The sequence below is a fragment of the Salvelinus fontinalis genome, chromosome 17, assembly GCF_029448725.1.
Source record: "Salvelinus fontinalis isolate EN_2023a chromosome 17, ASM2944872v1, whole genome shotgun sequence".
In the NCBI taxonomy this organism is placed as follows: Eukaryota; Metazoa; Chordata; class Actinopteri; order Salmoniformes; family Salmonidae; genus Salvelinus; species Salvelinus fontinalis.
This window is the reverse complement of record NC_074681.1, coordinates 20,799,631-20,804,876: the sequence shown is the minus strand read 5'-3', so window position 1 is coordinate 20,804,876 and position 5,246 is coordinate 20,799,631.

Here is a 5,246-nt window from a genome sequence, read left to right as displayed (position 1 = left end):
CTGCTTTATATCACTTCACGTTCCGCTGCAACGTGGACTCAGGGGAAGACGTAACATAGTAAATGTAAATCTGAATATTCTTATAATTATTGTGATATGTTATGTTTCGTATGATGTGTATTAATCCATTTCGCATCATATTTTTGATTTACCCGTCGCATGATATGTTACGAATTGAGATTTGTACAATATGTTTGGAATTTCCCGAAACGTTTGATATGTTATGAATTCTAATTTGCCGTCGCTAACGCTAGGTGGCTAATTCTAAAAATGGATATGTTTACTATATTACGTCTAGTGTATGAGACCAGGTTGTCGTTGATAAACGCCGTGCGACGTGCTATGACATGGCTTTGACATGTAATGCAAGCCCGAATCCACAAGGAGGCAGTATTAGTCCAGAAATCTTTTATCAAGCCACAGAATCTCATGTTATTGAATGGAGCACAATATAAGGTATTGATTGCATTGTAGATTGTAAAAATGGTCAACCCTCCACAATCTTTAAAGATCGGTACCGACAGAAACATGAAAGTATTTGAGAGGTACAGTTGAAGTCAGAAGTTTACATACACCTTAGCCAAATACATTTAAACTCAGTTTTTCACAATTCCTAACATTTTTTCATAGTAAAAATTCCCTGTCCTAGGTCAGTTAGGATCACCACTTTATTTTAAGAAAATGAAATGTCAATCAATCAAATTTATTTATAAAGCCCTTCTTACATCAGCTGATGTCACAAAGTGCTGTACAGAAACCCAGCCTAAAACCCCAAACAGCAAGCAATGCAGGTGTAGAAGCACAGTGGCTAGGAAAAACTCCCTAGAAAAGCCAGAACCGAGGAAGAAACCTAGAGAGGAACCAGGCTATGAGGGGTGGCCAGTCCTCTTCTGGCTGTGCTTGTTGGAGATTATAACAGAACATGGCCAAGATGTTCAAATGTTCATAGATGACCAGCAGGGTCAAATAATAATAATCACAGTGGTTGTCGAGGGTGCAACAGGTCAGCACCTCAGGAGTAAATGTCATTTGGCTTTTCATAGCCGATCATTGAGAGTATTTCTACCGCTCTTGCTGTCTCTAGAGAGTTGAAAACAGCAGGTCTGGGAAAGGTAGCACATACGGTGAACAGGTCAGTGTTCCATAGTCGCAGGCAGAGCAGTTGAAACTGGAGCAGCAGCACGGCCACGTGGACAACAAGGAGTCATCAGGCCAGGTAGTCCTGAGGCATAGTTCTAGGGCTCAGGTCCTCAGAGAGAAAGAAAGAAAGAGAAAAAGAGAGCGAGAGCATACTTAAATTCGCACAGGACACCAGATAAGACAGGAGAGATACTCCAGATATAACAGACTGACCCTAGCCCCCTGACACATAAACTACTGCAGCATAAATACTGGAGGCTGAGACAGGAGGGGTCGGGAGACACTGTGGCCCCGTCCGACGATACCCCCGGACAGGGCCCAACAGGCAGGATATAACCCCACCCACTTTGCCAAAGCACAGCCCCCACACCGCTAGAGGGATATCTTCAACCACCAACTTACCATCCTGAGACAAGGCTGAGTATAGCCCACAAAGATCTCCGCCACGGCACAACCCAAGGGGGGCCCCAACCTAGACAGGAAGATCACGTCAGTGACTCAACCCACTCAAGTGACGCACCCCTCCTAGGGAAGACATGGAAGAGCACCAGTAAGCCAGTGACTCAGCCCCTGTAACAGGGTTAGAGGCAGAGAATCCCAGTGGAGAGAGGGGAACCGGACATGCAGAGACATCAAGGTTTGTTTGTTTCTCCAGTGCCTTTCCGTTCACCTTCACACTCCTGGGCCAGACTACACTCAATCATATGACCTACTGAAGAGATGAGTCTTCAATAAAGACTTAAAGGTTGAGACCGAGTCTGCGTCTCTCACATGGGTAGGCAGACCATTCCAAAAAAGTGGAGCTCTATAGGAGAAAGCCCTGCCTCCAGCTGTTTGCTTAGAAATTCTAGGGACAGTAAGGAGGCCTGCGTCTTGTGACCATAGCGTACGTGTAGGTATGTACGGCAGGACCAAATGAGAAAAATAGGTAGGAGCAAGCCCATGTAATGCTTTGTAGGTTAGCAGTAAAACCTTGAAATCAGCCCTTGCCTTAACAGGAAGCCAGTGTAGAGAGAGGCTAGCACTGGAGTAATATGATCAAATGTTTTGGTTCTAGTCAAGATTCTGGCAGCCGTGTTTAGCACAAACTGAAGTTTATTTCGTGTCTTATCCAGGCAGCCGGAAAGTAGAGCATTGCAGTAATCTAACCTAGAAGTGACAAAAGCATGGACACATTTTTCTGCATCATATTTGGACAGAAAGTTTCTGATTTTTGCAATGTTAGGTAGATGGAAAAAAGACGTCCTTGAAACAGTGTTGATATGTTCGTCAAGAGAGATCAGGTTCCAGAGTAACACCAAGGTCCTTCAGTTTTATTTGAGATGACGAATGTCAGAATAATAGTGGAGAGAATGATTTATTTCAGCTTTTATTTCTTTCACCACATTCCCAGTGGGTCAGAAGTTTGCATACACTCAATTAGTATTTGGTAGCATTGCCTTTAAATTGTTTAACTTGAGTCAAACTTTTCGGGTAGCCTTCCACAAGCTTCCCAGAATAAGTTGGGGGAATTTTGGCCCATTCCTCCTGACAGAGCTGGTGTAACTGAGTCAGGTTTGTAGGCCTCCTTGCTCGCACACGCTTTCTCAGTTCTGCCCACAAATTTTCTATAGGATTGAGGTCAGGGCTTTGTGATGGCCACTCCAATACCTTGACTTTGTTGTCCTTAAACCATTTTGCCACAACTTTGGAAGTATGCTTTGTGTCATTGTCCATTTGGAAGACCCATTTGCGACCAAGCTTTAACTTCCTGACTGATGTCTTGAGATGTTGCTTCAATATATCCAATTAATTTTCCATCCTCATAATGTCATCCATTTTGTGAAGTGCACCAGTCCCTCCTGCAGCAAAGCAACCCCCACAACATGATGCTGCCACCCCCGTGCTTCACGGTTGGTATGGTGTTCTTCGGTTTGCAAGCGTCCCCCTTTTTCCTCCAAACATAACGATGGTCATCATGGCCAAACAGTTCTATTTTTGTTTCATAAGACAAGAGGACATTTCTCCAAAAAGTACAATCTTTGTCCCCATGTGCAGTTGCAAACTGTAGTCTGGCTTTTTTATGGGGGTTTTGGAGCAGTGGCTTCTTCCTTGCTGAGCGGCCTTTCAGGTTATGTCGATATTGGATTCGTTTTACTGTGGATAGATACTTTTGTACCTGTTTCCTCCAGCATCTTCACAATGTCCTTTGCTGTTGTTCTGGGATTGATTTGCACTTTTCGCACCAAAGAATGAGTCTCCTTCCCTGAGCGGTATGACAGCTGCGCGGTCCCATGGTGTTTATACTTGCATACTATTGTTTGTACAGATGAACATGGTACCTTCAGGCGTTTGGAAATTGTTCCCAAGAATGAACCAGACTTGTGGAGGTCTACAATCTTTTTTCCTGAGGTCTTGGCTGATTTCTTTTGATTTTCCCATGATGTCAAGCAAAGAGGCACTGAGTTTGAAGGTAGGCCTTGATATACATCCACAGGTACAGGTATCAGAAGCTTCTAAAGCCATGACATAATTTTCTGGAATTTTCCAAGCTTTTTAAACGCACAGTCAATTTAGTGTATGTAAATTCTGACCCACTGGAATATTGGTACAGTGAGTTATAAATTAAATAATCTGTCTTTAAACAATTGTTGGAAAAATTACTTGTGTCATGCACAAAGTAGATGTCCTAACCGACTTGCCAAAACTATAGTTTGTAAACAAGGCATTTGTGGCGTGGTTCAAAAACAAGTTTTAATGACTCCAACCTAAGTGTATGTAAACTTCCGACTTAAACTCCAGAAGTATTATGGTATCTCCTTGCCCTCTGGTTAGGGAGGGTAGGACTTTGACTATCGTATCTCCAGAACAGAAGCGCATGGAGCTACGGAGTAGGAGCTAAGGGCTAGGGACTAGGGCCTATATGGGTTGTATCTGGACTGGGCCACTTCAATGGATGGAGTCTCACACACACACGCACACGCACATGCACACACACACGCACACGCACACACACACACACACACACACACACACACACACACACACACACACACACACACACACACACACACACACACACACACACACACACACACACACACACACGTGCTTCCAATATATACAGTGGGGCAAAAAAGTATTTAGTCAGCCACCAATTGTGCAAGTTCTCCCACTTAAAAAGATGAGAGAGGCCTGTAATTTTCATCATAGTTACACTTCAACTATGACAGACAAAACGAGGGAAAAAAATCCAGAAAATCACATAGTAGCATTTTTTTTAAATTTATTTCCAAATTATGGTGGAAAACAAGTATTTGGTCACCTACAAACAAGCAAGATTTCTGGCTCTCACAGACCTGTAACTTCTTATTTAAGAGGCTCCTCTGTCCTCCACTCGTTACCTGTATTAATGGCACCTGTTTGAACTTGTTATCAGTATAAAAGACACCTGTCCACAACCTCAAACAGTCACACTCCAAACTCCACTATGGCCAAGACCAAAGAGCTGTCAAAGGACACCAGAAACAAAATTATAGACCTGCACCAGGCTGGGAAGACTGAATCTGCAATAGGTAAGCAGCTTGGTGAGATTTTCTTGTTGTTGATCCACTCCACTCTTGTCCTGCTGCAGTAGAACAGCACCAGCACCTCTGGCACCCCTGTACTTGCTCCTCAAGTTTAAACGGTCGTTCAAAATCCAGAGCAGCAAGTACAGGGGTATTACATAAGAGTGCTTTAGCAGTATCAAAAGCTACCTGACAATCAGGGGACCACTCAAACGATCTAGCTGGACTGAGCAAATCGGTCAATGGAGCAACTACCGCAGAGAAATGTTTACAGAAACTACGGTAGTCGCCACCCATCCCTATAAAGCGGCGTAGCTCTCGTCTGGTGGTAGGTGCGGGGAATGCAGTTATAGCCAAGACTTTGGCATCAACAGGGCGCACCTGTCCATGGCCGACCTCTTTGCCGAGATAGGTAACAGTAGCCTTCCCAGACTCGAACTTTGCCAAGTTCAGGGTTAGAGAAGCAGCTGCCAAACGTCCACATACTACCCTTAGAGACTCAACAAGTTCTGACCACTCAGACGAATAAATTACTAGATCATCAAGGTATGCACTACA